Source organism: Phodopus roborovskii, unplaced genomic scaffold (genome assembly GCF_943737965.1).
Source record: "Phodopus roborovskii unplaced genomic scaffold, PHOROB, whole genome shotgun sequence".
Taxonomy (NCBI): Eukaryota; Metazoa; Chordata; class Mammalia; order Rodentia; family Cricetidae; genus Phodopus; species Phodopus roborovskii.
Window position 1 is genome coordinate 504 of NW_026125330.1, and position 17628 is coordinate 18131.

The 17628-nt window shown below is 45.7% G+C and overlaps 1 pseudogene; it reads left to right on the plus strand.

Moving 5' to 3' along the window:
- Positions 1–366: 366 nt before the first annotated feature.
- Positions 367–16341, plus strand: LOC127214064 (phospholipase A2 group XV-like; annotated as a pseudogene).
- The last annotated feature ends 1287 nt before the right edge of the window (positions 16342–17628 follow it).

Genomic DNA, 17628 nt, shown 5'->3' on the forward strand with positions numbered 1-17628 from the left:
TGTGTCACTACACCAGACTGCTTGGAATATTTTAATAGGAAATTGCAGCTCTAGAAGGATAGTGTTGACTGACAAAAATGGTCCTGGGGGAAACCTCAATAGGCAACCTTTATCCCAGCAGGCAGATCTCTGAGTTTGAGGCTGGCCTGGTCTCCAATGCAAGTTTCAGAACAGCCGGGAACTAACAGAGACACCCTGTCTCAAAAACAAAAATCAAAACAACAACAAAATAGGCATTCTAGGTCAGGAAATGGTCTTTGGGGGATGATGGATCCTAGTTCACTTTTGAGATTTGTACACACTTGGTCCGCTGCAGTTCCTACTTCCAGGGTGGCTCTTAGGGAGGATGCTCTGTGATGGGTAAACATGGAGAGGAATGGAATCATTCTGGGTGAGTGGGTACCAGGGAAGGCCTTGGGGTGTGTGCTGGAACTAAGGGACGGGTTGGATGAAATTGGGGGGTGGTGGGGGAGGGAGGCCTATATGGTGTAAAGCTTGTGACTTATTGAAGATCTGGACTTTCCCTGAGACCAGTGTAAAGAAGTCAGGAGTGAACCTAGGAGCCTCTTAAGAAATGAGGGGCCCTTGGCTTTGGGATGGAATTCTCGGACCACATACAAGTTTGCCACTTTTTTTTTTAAGGCAGGAGTTTCATTCCCCAGCCCTGTCATCTTTTTTGTAGAACAGGGTGGTCTTTATGTAACATGAGATCCACCTGTCTCTGCCTCCCTTAGTACTGGAATTGAAATGTGTGTGCCACTGCCACCTGGCTTGTTTTCCATGTATTTTTACCTGGATGAATTGTTGCTAACTGGTTAATCCATCCAGTCTTGGTTATCTAAGTCATAGCAGAGAAGCCTCAGACTCCACAGGATCTGAACATCTTCCCCCTCAGCCAGACCATCTTTTCAGGGATTGGAGCTGCCACTGTTGACTCAATAGACCCAGGAGAAGCCGTTGCTATTCCTTAGGCAAAGTGTGGGTCCTGGTGAGTGGTGAGACAGCAGAAGTCAGGAAAATGACCCCAGGGCAGGGGAATGGGACCTTAGGCAAACCATTTGTAATCTCTCTCAGCCTTCTCATCTGAAATGGAATAAAGAGGGCCTGCAAGAAGGCCGAGGGGGCAAAGGGCATTGCTATGATGCCCACCACACCAAGTTCCATCCCCAGATGAAACTAGTTCTGGCAAGTTGTCCTCCAGCCTCCACACACATGCTAGGGTGTGCTCTCATATTACCCTCTATATATACACATACTGAATAAGTAAATGTTATTTTAAAATTTATATGAATATGACCCTTCCCCAGTGTTAAGTAAAGTTTTGTGTGTCTCTTGTCCTTGTTTCAGGCACCAAGTGTCTCAGGAAGGGGCCGATGCTATATTTAGAAGCCACATAGCCTGACAATGAGCAAGGGGTATCTGGTGGCTTCCTCTTTCACTCATTTCCCCTTTGGTGGATGGAGCCAGTGACCAGTTCACATGCCCAGTTCACAAGCATGTCATAGGAGGCTCCCATGCAGGAAGTTTCCTGCTTCTGTACCTACATCGTGAGGGGGGGGAAGGCAAGAGTCTCACCTGCTTCTAGCACTCTGGCACTGGGACAACACTCAGGCAAGGACATGCGCAGTGCTGGTTCAAAGTCACTGGTGACTGTGGGTCTTAAAAGGGGTTGTCTCTCCTAAAGTGTCCAGAGGGTAGCCTATAGTAGGAATATGTGGCCTTTAATGTTAATGGGAATAAATAGATTATGAGGCTATAAATACTTAAAATTCGAGGAATTGATATGGGCTTGGTGTTACCAGGGCCCTAGGGTCTGTGTGGACCAAAGAGATTGACAAGTGTGGTATCTAGTGTTGCTTGGAACTTGGTCCCACACCCTGGTCTGTGGCTGGTATGGCATGTTATTGCAGGTTAGTCATCTGCAGCATACCTCTCAACCATGCTCAAGCCTTCCGCCTTCCACAAATCTATCCTCTGGAACTTTCCTGCCTTTAGCAAGGCCTAGGGCCTTGGTGGGTCTGCTGGCACCATTGTAAGTGTCCATTATCTGTATTTTTTTTTTTTTTTTAATCATGGACTCCCTCCCACAGGCCTGTAATCCCAGCATTTGGGAGGTTGGAGTCAGGAAAAGTATGCTTTTGATGTCAACAAGACCTTGTTGAAAAACAAAACAAACAAAACATAAGGGTACTGCCTCTAGATTTAGTTTTTGGCCTAGCACTCTGTCTGGTGACCCACTGCTGGGGAGGTAGATAAGGCCTGCTTGATCTTCTTTACAGCTTGGTTTAAGCCTGGAGGGTACATATCTAATATCAAGGACTGTAGCATTGGCCAAGTTTTGGAGATTCTGGGAAAACTTCCGTAAGCCTCAAAGCCCCCTCCTAGGTAGAGTATGTTCTGGGTACATTAACTTTGGAAACCATCTGTATATGATGGACAATCCAGGCTGAGGTCTCAGGGGAACCACAGCCTCTCGGGGGAAGTGACTGACTTGAACCTCTTTCTGAATGGCCTACAAGGAGTTTCATTGAAGATCCAGGGAGGTTATTTTTTTTCCATACCATTGGAGAGAGCCCTGCGGGCCTCCCTGCAACATATCAGGCCTCTGTTTAGCCTCCACAGGGTATCTGTTGGCAGGCTTCTTTCCCATTACTGTGGCTCTTGTTCCAGCTTGTTTTGAAACAGGATCTCATTGTGTAGCCCAGATTGGGCTAGCACTCACTTGATCTTCCTGCTTCAGCCTCCTAAGCACTGGAATTACAGATATTCACCACCATGCCTGGCTAATAACAATTTTTCTACATAAAGGTGGTATCCTGGCTTCTCTGTCAGGTTTGCTTATTTTTGATTTTTCCAACCCTGGAATTGTGCTTCAACTTCCTAAGCGGGATTGCAAAGATGTGCCTTGGTGTTCATGACTCTGGGTGGCTCTTTTACAGATTCAAAGGTTCTTGGGGCTATCCAGCCTGCCAGGACTTGGGCCCATACCTGTCTTTTCTTCTGCAGTGCCTGGTGATTTGGGTAACCAGTTAGAAGCAAAGCTGGACAAGCCCAAGGTTGTACACTATCTTTGCTCCAAGAGGACAGACAGCTACTTCACACTCTGGCTGAACCTTGAGCTGCTTCTGCCTGTTATTATTGACTGCTGGATTGACAATATCAGGTAGGCGCTGAGTGCACACAGATGGGGGAACCACTGTGAGACACAGAGAGGCTTCTTCAGAGTCTTTGTCCTCATTCCTCAACAGATGGAAAATTACCCTCTCTTCTGGGCTCTGTAGCCTTTGATCTGGTCTGATCTGGTCAGCTCGAGCTCTACACTCTGGTCATGATTTTCTCCTTCTTGCTGCTCCCGGTCCTCCCTTCTCTAGTTTTGCCATCGGGTGCTAGACTCAGGTTTTTAGCTAGCCCCTATCCATAGGTGTGGAGTGACTCCCCCTTTTTCCTTTGCCTTGACCACACCTGCCTCTTTAGCTGCTTGTTCTTCCTGCCATAATTCTGTATCTTCACATTGTATCTTCACGTGTGGGATTCTGATTTTGTAGCCTTCACTGATAAATCCCCTCCCATTCACCCTTTGGACCTGTCTTTTGAGCTGGATCAGTAATTAAAAGCACTGGCTGCAGTGGTTCTCAACCTTCCTAATGCTGCAACCCTTTAGTAAAGTTCCACATGTTGTGTGTGATCCCCCAACCATAGAGCTACTTCATTGCTACTTTATAACTGTAATTACTACTGTTAAGAACTATACTGTAGCCGGGCATTGGTGGCACATGCCATTGATCCCAGCACTCGGGAGGCAGAGGCAGAGGCAGGTGGATCTCTGAGTTCGAGGCCAGCCTGGTCTAAAGAGCTAGTTCCAGGACAGCCTCTAAAGCAATACAGAGAAACCCTGTCTCAACCCCTCCCCCTCAAAAAAAAAAAAAAAAAAGAAAGGAAAAAAAAAATTCAAGAACTATACTGCTATATGACCTACAGATTAAGCACCTAGAGGGTTTGGTTCCTGGCATGCACATGGTAGTTCACAACTATAACTTCTGTCCCAGAAGATCTGATGCCCTTTTTTGGCTTCTATGGGCTTTAAACACATACACAGATTTTACATTCAGGAAAACACTCATGCACATAAAATAAATATATATATATATAAAATCAGCCTGGCGGTGGTGGCACATGCCTTTAATCCCAGCCAGCACTTAGGAGGCAGAGGCAGGTGGATCTCTTGTGAGTTCGAGGCCATCCTGGTCTACAGATCGAGTTCCAGGACAGGTTCCAAAGCAACAGAGATACCCTGTCTCAAAAAAACAAAAAACTGAAACAAATAAAAATCAAAACAAAGTAAGAAAAAAGCCTGGCCTTTGCTGGGTGTGGTGTAGACCTGTGATCTCATTACTTCAGGAGCCTGAGGGGGAGGAGAATTATGCCCAGTCTCTAAAAAATCACCCTTCCTCAAAGAAATGACTTTATTCCCTATTTGGAATCTCACCACTATCCCTCCCTGCAGGCACCATTGGTGTTTCTTTTTAACCCTCACCAAGCATCAAATTTGTTCCATTACAAAGTGAATTTTATTACTAGTGTGGTGAATCAAAAATTTCCCATTCTTTGGTTAAACAGTTATACTGAGCCAGGTGGTGGTAGCATACACCTTTAATTCCAGAACTTGGGAGGCAGAGGCAGGTTGAGTTCTGTGAGTTCAAGGCCAGGCTCCAAAGTGACAGAGAAAACCCTGTTTTGGAATACAAACAAACAAACAAAAAAAACCAGTTATACTGTGTTTTGTACCCTATCATCTAACTCTTTAAAGGTTTATTTATTTATTTCTTCACTGTGTGTGCAGGAGTGTAGGTGTGGAGGTCAGAGAACAACTTGTGGAAATCAGTTCTCTCTTTCTACCATATGGGTCCCAGAGACTGAACCAGATTCTCAGACTTGGTGACAAGTATCTTTACCTGCTGAGTCATCTCATTTTTCACGTTATGACATAATCAACCCAAATCTAGTCAGTTACTAAACACAAATATGTTTGTAAAGGAGAAAGAAGGTGTGTATGGTGGTATATCTATAATCTCAGCATTTGGGAGGGAGGCTGAGGCAGGAGAATTGCCACAATGGTGAGGGCAGTTTGGCAAACAGAATGTGTACCAGCTGCTGATAAGGACCAAAATACTGTCTCAAGACTCTGGACAGACAGACCAAAGAGATTGATTTCTTGTGTGTGCTAGTATATCAGTGGTTCTTAGAGGATAGCCAAGGTTCTTAGAGGATACGAAGTAAACATTTTAGTTGAATGGCAAGTGGTTTTAGCGGTCCTGGTGGTTTTTTTTTTTTTTTTTTTTTTTTTTTAATCTTTTTGTTATGTTTTGTTTTCTTTGTTTTTCCAGACAGGATTTCTTTGTGTTAAGAGCCCTGACTGTCCTGGAACTCTCTCTGTAGACCAGGCTGGCCTCAAACTTAGAGATCTGCCTCCCTAGTGCTGGGATTAAAAGTCTACACTACTGGCACTGCCCGGCTACAGTGTAACTTTTAAAAAGTTATTTTTTAGATTTATTTATGTGTATGATTGTTTTGCCTGCATGTGTGTATATGCACTGCATGCATGCCTGCAGAAGTCAGAGGAAGGCATCAATCTACTAGAACTGAAGTTACAGATGGTTCTGAAGCTGCCGTGTTGGTGCTAGGGTTTGAACCTGGGTCGTCTTTGAGGAGCCATTTCCCTAGTTCCTTTTTCTTTCTTTAAAATTTTCTCTTTATTTTATGGGTGTTTTGTCTGCATGTATATCTATCTGTGCACCATGTAGGTAGTACCCACAGAAACCAGAAGAAGGTGCCAGATCCCCTAGGACTGGAGTTCCTATACAATGTATCTTTTGTTTTTTGGTGTTTGATTTTTTTGAAACAGGGTTTCTCTGTGTAGCTTTGGAGCCTGTCCTGGTACTCACTCTGTAGACCAGGCTGCTTCTACCTCTTGAATGCTGGGAGTGTTCCACTACACTCAGCTAAAATGTGTAGCCCCAGGCTGGCCTTGAGCTGGTGATCCTCCTGCCTCCACCTCCTTCAGCAAGTACTACTCGCGTGGACCACCACAACCAGCTGTTTTGTTGTTTTCAAAACAGGGTCTCACTATGCATTTCTGGCTTTTCCTGATATGTAGAACTATGTAGAACAGGTGGCCTGGAACTCACAGAAATCTGCCTGTCTCTGCCTCCTAAGTGCTGGCACTAAAGGCATGAGCCACTACACCTGGCCTATACAACGTATTTTGATCATATCAGCTCCCTCCCAAAATTAACCCTTCCCCATTTTCATGTCCTCTCCTTTTTATTTATGCTATCTATTTTTAAATTTATTTATTTTTTGTTTTTTTTGAGATGTGGTTTCTCTGTGGCTTTGGAGTCTGCCTGGCATTTGCTCTATAATTCGCAGATATCTGTCTGCCTCTGCCTCCTGAGTGCTAGAATTAAAGGGGGTCTACTACCACTGCCCCCCTTTTATTTTTATTTACTTATTTATTTTTTGTTGTTGTTGTTTTGTTTTTTGAGACAGGGTTTCTATCTTGGCTTTGGAAGCTATCCTGGAACTAGTTCTTGTAGACCAGGCTGGCCTCGAACTCCAGAGATCCTCCTGCCTCTGCTTCCGAGTGCTGGGACTAAAGGCATGCACCACCATTTATATTATAAATAAATATAAGATTTATTTATTTTTATTTTGTGTGTATGGGTGGTTTGCCTTAGTATACATTCTGACATCTGCAGATCTCCTGGACTATAGTTACTGATTATCGTGATCTGTCATGCAGTTCTGGGAATCAAACCTGGGTTCTCTGGAAGAGCAGCCAGTGATCTTAACTGATAAATGTTCCCTCCTTTATTTTTTGTTGTTTTAGAAAATCACATTTATCCATTTAAGGGGGGGGTGCACATGTTATAGCATGAGTGTACAGGCCAGGGGACAACCTGAGAGCTTTAGTTCTCTCCTCTACCATGCTGGTTCCAGAGATGGAGCTCAGATCTTCCAGCCAGGTGAGCAAGTTCCTTTGTTCTCTGAACCAACTTGCTGGCCCCATCTTCCTTCCCTTGCTCTTTGTTTTTTTGTTTTGTTTTTTGAGACAGGGGTTTCTCTGTGTAGCCTTGCCTGTCACTCGGAACTCCACTCTCCCACTCTCCGAGCCCAAACTTAGGCTGCCGGTGATTCAGACCCTAAAAACCGAACTCCACGTGTGTATAGTGACACACGTCCACACACAAATGAACAAATACATATGATAAACAATAAAACTTAAAACTTTTTTTTTTTTTTTTGAGATAACCAGTTGTGGTGCTGCATTCCTTTAAGAATCAGAGACAGGTGGATCTCTGTGAGTTCAAAGCCAGCCTAGCCTGGTTTACAGAATGAGTTCAAGGGCTACAAAGAAAGATCCTGTCTCAAAAAAGCAAAACCAATTTTTTTTTTGAGCTGGATCTCTATAAATTACCAGGCTGGCATTGAACTTTCAGTCCTTCAGCCTCTGGAACAGTGGGTATTACAGACCCATTCCAAAATAGTAATATTTTATCAAGGGCAGATTAGTCAGACCTTAAGGCACATACCTGGATTCCAGTGTTTTTACGATCACTGAGACTTCAAGACTAGCATGTATACAGAGCAAATTCCTAGGGCTGTATCATGAGACACTATCTAAGAACAAACAAACGAAGATTACAACAAGAGGGAAGAAAGTAAGAATAGTTTGATGTGAGTTGAAGGTGTTCCCTTCAGTACAGGGAAGGGCTGGACATGTAGCTCTTTTGTTTTTTAGGGTTTTTGGTTTGTTTGTTTTTTTTTTTTTTTTTTTTTTTTTTTTTTTTTTTTTTGAGACAGGGTTTCTCTGGTATTTCTTTGGAGCTTGTCCTGGAACTCAAAGCACTGTACGTCAGGCTCACCTCACCAGAGAGATCCACCTTCATCTTGGACATGTAGCTCAGCCTAGGATGTATAAAGTCCCTGGCTTGGGGTTGAAAGACCCTGGTTGCTACTTAGCACCAATGTTGGATGGCTCACAGTTGCTTATTAACTTTAGCTCCAAAGGGATATGATGCTTGCTGGATTCCTTAGACACCTAAATGCATGTCATATAATATATACTTACATTAACATACAGATATTGCACTCCCGCTTAAGAAAGATAATGGAGCTGAAAATTTCTTATGGCCTTATGCTATTGTAACCATTTAACTTTTGCAGCAAATGTTACTCAAATGCTGTTAACCCCAATGAATTATGACACCTTTAGGGTCTGACTATGCAGTCCTGTCTAGCCTGGAACTCACTACATAAATCAAGCGTGCATCTCCATACTAGGTATATTATGATACTTGATGCTAATAATAAGTAACTGAGTTGCTGGTTTATATGTTTACTAAATTATTTATTTTGGTTTTGAGACAGGGTTTCTCTGTGTAACTGCCCTAGCTGTCCTAGAACTTGCTCTGTAGATCAGGCTGACTTTGAACTCAAGAGAAATCCACCCGACATCAAAGGTGTGCACCACCATAGTCCTGCTACATTTCTTTAAGATAGGAGTTTACCTTGTAGACCTGGCTGGCCTGGAACTAAAAGGCATGTGCTACAACACCTGACTTCATAATTTTTAATTTTGCTTTTTAATTTTATTGGGGAGTGGTGGTGAGAGAGGGTTTCTCTATGTTGCCCTGGCTGTCCTGGACTCCCTTTGTAGGCCAGGTGGCCTTAAACTCAAAGAGATCTGCCAACCTTGCATCCTGAGTGCTGAGATTAAAGGTCAGGCCATTTTTAATATATTACATTTTATTGTTTTGGAATGTTCTACTTATAAAAACAACAGCAAAAACCATAAAACCCCCATTACCTGAGGTTGCATATCACCTATTCAGGTTAAGGAAGGTAGATTTGGGACTGAGTAAGATGGATTTTGAGTTAGAGGCTAGCCTGTCTCAAAACTAAAGCAAACACAAAGTATTTACTGCATATTGTACCAGAAGTGTTGTAATTTTAAAAAGTGGTGCTCGAGAGAAAGATACTTTGTGACAAAGCTTGGGTGGAAAGGTTTATTTGGAGAAAATGAATGGGAAAGGGGGGGGACGGAAGAGAGGAGACCAGCCTCCCGGGACAGGAGCGGCAGCAGGGGGAAGAGAGAGGGTGAGAGAAGGAGAGACAGGAGAAGAGTGGGAGGTGGGCGGGGCCCTTTTAGAAGGAAGGGAACCAATGTGCATTGGTGGCGCTCTCAGTGGCTGCAGCTGAGGGCATATCCTGTCAGAACCCCAAGGACAGGCCAGTGCAGATGCCTGGAGTACTATCAAGAAGTTACAGCCTCTCTCCTTATCTCTCCCTTAATTTATGGGACAAAAAAAAAAAAAAAAAAAAAAAAGGAAGTGGAGCACACCTTTAATCCCAATATTCAGGGAAGTCAAAGCAGGTGAAGCTCTGACTTCGGGCCAGTAAAGGGCTACACAGTAAGGTCCTGTCTTAACAACAACAAAAAGAGCAACAAAACAGCAACGCAGAAGGGGGTTGGTAAGATGGCCCAGTGATTCGAACACTCCCCTCTCTTGCAGGGCAACCCAAGTTCAAGTCCCAGAACTCACATGGTGACTCACAACCATCATAACTTCAGTTCTAAGGGATCTGATGCCCTCATTTGACCCTCTGAAGGCACCAAGAATGCATGTGGTGCATGTATGTTTATGTAGACGAATTAGTAATGCTCATACAATGAAATAAAATAGGGTGTGAGACAGGGTCTACTGTGTAGCTCAGAATGGGCTCAGATTCCCAGCATGCCCAGACTGGAATGGAAAACCCTGGCTCTGCCTCCAATATGCTAGGATCACAGGTGTGTTTTTCCAGTCCAGTCTTCTGTGTGTGTGTGTATATATGTGTGTGTGTCTGTCTGTCTTTGTCTTGATTGCGTCAAGAACACATTTTGAATGATTTACACTATCTATGTTTGCACTAGAACACTCTTTGAGGTCTGCACCATAATAAAATTGCCACCAAATGACATTTTTTTAATTTAATCTTGAGGCACTCCTTGGAACTGTTGTTGTCTTTAAGCCTGTTTGACAGGGAGATGGGGTGTAACTCTGTGTATCATACATAAGGCTTTGAATTTGATCCCCAAAACCACAATAAAGCAAAGCAAAACAAATGTGCTTTATAGATGAGAAATCCTGAATCTCTAGAATTTATAAAATTGACTATAGCCACTTCATTCAGCTGGTAAGTCAGAAAGATGACGCAGAATTTTATTATCTTAAGGTCCCTCCCCAGACAAGAAGTCTCTAAAGGCAGACTATGACTCTGTTTTTCTTTTTTTAGATTTATTATTTTATGTGTATGAGTGTGTTTGCTTGCATATATGTAAGTGTGGTGTATGCTGGGTGCCTGTGAAAGTCAGAAGAGAACATCAGATCCCCTAGGACTGGGAGTTACAGATGTCTATGAGCCACATGTGGGTGCTGGGAATTGAACCTGGGTCCTCTGCAAGATCAACAAGTGGCCCGCCTTCCAAGATAGGGTCTCTCAATACCCCCTGGCTGCTCCTGGAACTCCTTCTGTAGGCTGGCCTTGAAGTCAGAGATCTGCTTGTTTCTGCTTCTAAGTGCTGGGATCAAAGGCATGAGCCTAGCTGGCAACAAGTGCTCCTAATAAATCAAAGACCATAGCTAATGCCCTGAAAATGTTTGCACTTAGAACTTCCAAAATTGGGCTGGAGAGATGGCTCAGAGGTTGGAACATCGCTCGCTCTTCCAGAGGTCCCGAGTTCAGTTCCCAGCAAGACATGGTGGCTCACAAACATCTGTAATGAGACCTGGTGTTCTTCTCTGGCTTGCAAGCATACATACATGCAGGCAGAAAGCAGTATACATAATAGATAAATCTTAAAAAACCAAAAACAAAAACAAAAAAAAAAACCCCTCCAAACTTTCATCAGTTAAAAGATTTTTCCAGAGACCTGCTGGCTGATGCCCTGGACACCCAGTCTTCCCCTGCTATTCAAGCTGCCCTCTTTGCTGACTTTCTTTTTGGAGAGTGATTGCAGTTATTCCTGGGCTGGTGATCTACATTTCTATTTTTGTCCTGGAGACACATGGTCTCAGGTACTGCCAACAGAGGAGCAGGTTGATGCTGAAAAGAGCTTTTTTGTCTTTGTTGCTCCTCTGACCTGTTTAGATTTTCGTCTTGCACAAAGTTGCCTTGGCTTTCCACAACAATTTTTTGCACTTTTCAGGTTATCCACTGGAGAGAGTAGCCTCAGGCCCTACATTTGGATCAGTGTTGGGGTCCCGTCAGCTTGCTTGCTTGCTTCCTTCTTTCTTTTTTAGGATTTTATTATGTACGTAGTGATCTCCCTGCATATTTGCTTTCGGGCCAGAAGAGGGCATTAGAGCTCTTTGTAAGTGGTTGTGAGGGAACCATGTGGTTGCTGGGAATTGAACCTCTGGAAGAACAGCCAGTGCTCTTAACCTCTGAGCCATCCACTCCTCCTGTCATCTTTCTGTGCTGCTTAAAACAAAACAAAACAATCAAAACATTTATTTTTTTGTTTGTTTTTTGAGACAAAAATTTTCTCTGTAACAGGGTCTGGCTGTCCTGAAATTCACTTTTGTAGACCAGGCTGGCCTTGAACTCCCTGAGATCTGCCTGCATCTGCCTTCCCAGTGCTGGGATTAAAGGCATGTGCCACAACTGTCCTGCTAGATCTGTGTTTTTAAGCCTGCTTTGTTACATTTGTCTTTTGTTGTTGTTTATTTTGTCTTTAGATACAGGCTTTGGAGCCTGTTCTGGAACTCTCTAGGTAGACCAGGCTGGCCTAGAACTCACAGATGCATGCTTTGTTGCTTTTTCATATATTTTTATACCATTGACCAAACCAGGGACTGAGATTGGAGTATGGCTAAAGTCACAGGACAGTACTGAGACACACTTATGCTTGGTGGAACCTTTGAGTTACCAACTTGTTGTCTTCTGGCAGGCTGGTTTACAACAGAACATCTCAGGCCACCCAGTTTCCTGATGGTGTGGATGTGCGTGTCCCTGGCTTTGGAAACATTTTCTTTGGAGTTCCTAGACCCCAGCAAAAGAACTGTGGGTATGTCGTTCTTGCTCAGGGTCTCTAGGGCATGTAGCTGGGCTCTCTGGGCTCTCCTGGGCGTCGAGAATTCGGGAAGTACTACATTGCTTTGAAGGGGTAGCTTCTATGAGCTGTCCTTGATTAGTTGACACAAATCCCTTTACCTCTGCTTCAGGGAGACAGATGTCTCTGTGGGTGTGATATGGATGGCTTACACTGGTTATATTTTATATAACTATGCATTTCTGTCCATAGGTTCCTATTTCTACACTATGGTGGGAAAGCCTTGTGGGTTGGGGGCTATACAGGGGAGAAGACCTCCGAGGGCTCCCCATGATTGGCGCCGAGCTCCAAGTAAGAAATACGTCCTCTACCCCCACCTCTCTTCTGTCCCTGAGGAGTTGGGAGGTAGGGATAAGGTAGTCTTGGCCACTAATAGGCCTTGGGCTCTCCCTAAATCTGGGCCTCTGGCAGCCAGTGCAGAGGCCACAGCTGTCAGCTCTGATGAGTCTTGCCTTGTCCTTCCCTACCATTCACCCCAGGACCCTCTGAGGCTTGGTGGAGGGTAAGAGGGTAAAGGGGAAAAGGAACCTTTGGGGGAATCTAATCTGCTCCTACTTAGGCTCCAATATTCTCAGCATCCCGTAGTCCTGGGTCTGGCCTGTGGATTGGTCAGTGGTCCAGGTACCAGGACCACTTCTAGCCTGACCTCTGCTTGGCTCTGGCCTGTAGATGAAACGGGCCCTACTTCTTGGCCCTCCGAGAGATGATCGAGGAGATGTACCAGATGTATGGGGGGCCCCGTGGTGCTGGTCGCCCACAGCATGGGCAACATGTACACGCTCTACTTTCTGCAGCGGCAACCACAGGCCTGGAAGGACAAGTATATTCATGCCTTCATTTCACTGGGTGCGCCCTGGGGGGGCGTGGCCAAGACCCTTCGATCCTGGCCTCAGGTAAGACCTCCTTGGCTCCTCATGGATGGCTGTTCCCAGGAACGCCTTCTTTTTCTGTGGTCTCATGCTGTTCCAACATCTTCCATGTCTCCTCCCTGGACTAACATCCTTCTTTCTCTATTTCACTTTTTGGGGCCCAGTGAGATGGCTCAGTGGCTAAAAGTGCTTGCTGTGACCCTGAGTCAATCCCCAGAACCAGTCTAAAGGTGTAAAGCGAGAGAACTCCACAAATTTGTCATCTAGCCTCAGCATACAGGCATGACATGTGTGCTCACACATATCACATACACACAGTAATCAATTAAAAAGAAAAACAAATATCTTTTTTCTCCAATGAAAAGCTAATGCTTAGGATGATGAGGTGGCTCAGCAGGTTATCACACTTGTTGCCAAGTCTGAGGACCTGAATTCAGTCCCCAGAACCTACAAGTTGTTCTCTGAGCTCTGCATGCATGCTGTAGTGTTCACATGGACACACATGCACACACACATTTTAAAAAAATAAGCAATTGTGGAACAGTGGTGCACGCCTCTAATCCCAGAACTGGGGAGGCAGAAGCAGGTGGATCTCTGTCAGTTCTAGGCCAGCTTGATCTGTAGAACGAGTTCTGGAACAGCCAGGGCCACACACAGAGAAACCCTGTCTCAATCCCCCCCCCCACAAAGCAATAAAAAGAAAATCTATAGTACTCCGAGTTTCTCCTCTCTAGCTGATAGCCCTTGTCATCTGTTGTAGTATTGTACACAGAGCGGCATAACTTTGGTCACACAGTATTTGCTTATGTGTGTGTGCACATGGACCATCAGTGGTGTATCTATCTGGCTGGCAGAACTTGGTTTGACCCACAGTCCTTTGGGGTCCCTTCTCAAGTTTTTCTTGCCCTGCCCCCACTTTCCTAACCAGAAGAAGGCTGCCTGCCATTTCCTGTTTATGAGTTTCACCTGCCTCTGTGAGCGGGCAACACAGGGGAGGAAACAGGTGGGTCAGCTTGCCTGGCAGTTGGGGAAGTCAACCCTCTTTGGTCCTCCAGTTTTTTGTCACCGTAGGACCACCATCTACAGCCATGGGGCAGGTCCTCCTGATGCAGGAGAAGCTGTCCTCCTTCCCTCATGACTGAGTGGTGACCCTGGGCCCCCCTTACTTGGGGGCCATCTCAGGGTCTCTAAGCTTTCTTTCTGCTGTCTCTGGTATTGCCTGACCTGCTTGCTCATCTGAATGATGTGATCAGGTCAGGTTCAGAATTCCCTCCCAGGAGTGATCCTGAATTGAGGGGACAATAAGGTCATGGCTCAGATGTTTAGATACGGTGAGGATTCTTCAGCCATATATTCTGCCATTCCTGGGCCTCCAGGGAGACATGTGCACACCTTCAGAATCTGATATCGAGACATGGTAAAAATTCAGGCATTTAGTTTTCCAGTAAAACCCTTAGATCTTTACCTCAGATGCTAGGAAACTGCTGTCAACCCCTACAAATTCAGGGGTGGGAGAGATAGAAATCCACCGGACTCTTGGGGGGTTTCCATTTCCCCAAGGATTCTAGGGGTAGCAAGCAAAGCTGGGACCCTGAGGGTCAGCCAACAGGGCTTGCTACTTTCAGATAGTGTTGGATAATGGCTTATGGTAGTACTTGAACAAGTTAACTCCTTTCTCAGTTGCCTCAGGCCCTGAAAGGCTCATCTGCAGCTGACTACAGTTTGTTTGTTTGTTTTTCCTGAGACAGGGTTTCTCTGTGTAGCTTTGGAGGCTGTCCTGGAACTTGATCTGTAGACCAGGCTGGCCTCGAACTCCAGAGATCCACCTGCCTCTGTCTCTCCAAGTGCTGGGACTAAAGGCTTGCACCACCAACGCCCAGCCCAACTACAGTTTTTAAAAAGGCATTTTTATTTATTCTTTGAGAATAGACATATAGACAATGTACTTGGTCATAACCCCTGTCAATCCTTCCTTCCAGCTCCTCCTGGTCCTCTCCCATACCACATCCTCCTCCCAATTTCATGTTCTTTTTATTTTTTTAAAGCCCCCTGGCTGACTCCAGTTGCAGCCAACTCTATCTGGCAGTTAGCTTATTCCAGCTGTAGCTGATTGCAGTCATAGTTGATTCTAGCTGTGGCTGACTCCAGCAGTAGCTTCCTACCCCAATGCCTTCTTCCAGTAAGTCTGGCCTTCTGAGTCAGTGCACAGGCTTGTAGATGGGTAGGGCGAAACCAGGCTGGCTGAATGCTGATCTGGACCTAGGACCTAGGAAAAGAAAGGCATATATATAGTTCAGTGTAATAAAACAAAGCAAACAAACAAAAAACCCAACCAGCCTTTTGTCTTGCTGTTTCCCCTTAGATAAGACTAATGCTCACATACATGCTGATAGACACTTAGCAGGGTGCCCTTGATAGATGAGCAAACAATGAATAACTTGAGGCAGAGTGCAGGCTGAATCTCTAGTGAGGAAATACACAAGGAAATGTAGATATATGGATGCACACTTTCCACATACAGAAAAAGATAGGAAAGAAAGAAGGCAAAAGAAATAAAAGTCAGTGGTGCAGAGATGGGGGTCATGATGATATCTACAGTCTAAGAGTATTGAACATTGACTGGATTGTCGAACCTGCTGTCCAAATGGTTTGGCTCCCTTGGCACAGGTTAATCCGAACTCTTTCCTTCAGGAGACAACAATCGAATCCCTGTTATTGGGCCACTGAAGATCCGAGAGCAGCAGCGCTCAGCTGTTTCCACCAGCTGGCTACTGCCCTACAACCACACCTGGTCACATGACAAGGTATTTGTCCACCCACACCCACAACCAACTACACACTCCGAGACTATCGCCAATTCTTCCAGGATATCAGATTTGAAGATGGCTGGTTCATACGCGGCAGGACACAGAAGGGCTGGTTGAAGCCATGATGCCACCTGGTGTGGCACTGCATTGCCTCTATGGCACTGGCGTCCCCACACCAGACTCTTTCTACTATGAGAACTTTCCTGATCGTGACCCAAAGATCTGCTTTGGTGATGGTGATGGCACTGTGAACTTGGAGAATGTCATGCAGTGCCAGGCCTGGCAGAGCCGCCAAGAGCACAAAGTATCATTGCAGGAGCTGCCAGGTAGTGAACACATCGAGATGTTAGCCAATGCCACTACCTTGGCTTATCTGAAACATGTGCTTTTTGAGCCTTGATTCCTGTGCCAAGCTGGGCTGCTGGATGGCTGGACCATGGAGCTTCTCTTGGGCTCTGACCCTTTCATGGCTTGCAAGCTTGGTAAAAGGTTTGTGACCATTATTCAAGGTCCCAGGTCTTGGCTGTGAGGCGTCTGCCTCAGGAGAATGCTGTTTCTCATCCTTCGTATGTATAAGGGCAGTGAAGAAGGAAGACACAAGTGTGGATTCAAAGGACATTTGGTGGGAAGAATGCTCCTACCGATGGCATTGCCACCTCAGACTGGCTCTGTAGGATGGCTTGTATGGCTCTTCACCCTAGTCCCCAGCTCGGGCCATGCAGTCCTCCAAGTGCTCTGGCCTTTCTGTTTTAGCCCGCTGGGCTCTAACCTTCCTGTGAGGGATGTTACTGAGGAAGGTTCCACAGTGACCCTCAGGTGACCTTCCCATACACTGGCATCAGGTAGCCTACTGGCTGGGGCTCCCTGTACCCTCACTGGTGGACATTCTGAGTGTAGCCTCCTGGAGGTAATCCAGCACCCCTGCAGGCGGGGCAGTTTGTTGTGTTCTCCATGATCCTTCAGGTCCTGGGGTGTTTAGACTCCATTCCCTACCTCTCACCTCTGACAGCATCCTAGTCCTAGTTCTGGATTGGGCAGCAGAGGACCCCTCAGTTCTGGGGGCCTAGGATTCCCGATCTCCTTAGTTGTGATGTGAGTCCCAGAGCTGAAGCTGGCTCTCTTGGTTCTGGGACTGTAGTTTAAAGTGACCAGGGCCTAAGGCTACAGCCTTCTAGCTTAGTACCTAGAAGAAAGGGCGCTCAAGGGAACAACCTTCCCTGAGTCTCCTTGAGAACTCCACCACCATATGGCACACTGCTGTGGGGTCTTTCTACCACCACGTGGGCTGGCACAAGGGGCGAGAGGTGATAGAGTTCCTGCCCAACACTTGCTCCCACCAGGCATCTGAACGGGTTTGGTTTGCTGGAGTTAGTTAGAGATTAAAAGGTCCCCCAGATCCAGGAGCATAGCATCCCAGCTAGGGGCTTTTTGTTTGCCCCAGGGATGCTGCGTGGTCTGTGTGTGACAGCAGGGATGGTGAATCTGGGCCTATCTTGGGGACAGAGGACCTGACTATAGGCTGAGACGTGGGTCAGCTTTTGGGTTGGGGTCCCCAAACCACTTTCCAGCCTGGAGTACGCATACACTGCCTTCCCCAGGACAATTCTCACTGGGCTTCCTTTGTTAGGCACATTCCCACCATCTTTCCCTCACCTGATGGTGGCCCCCACCTGGGGCTCTGAGCAAGCTGTACCTCAATTTTGGCAATAAAAGTATTCTGGATGCTGTAAGGTGCTTTGTTCTGCACTGTGCATGAAAGGAGGGAGGTGTCAAGTAGGAAGGTGCTATAGAGGTGAGT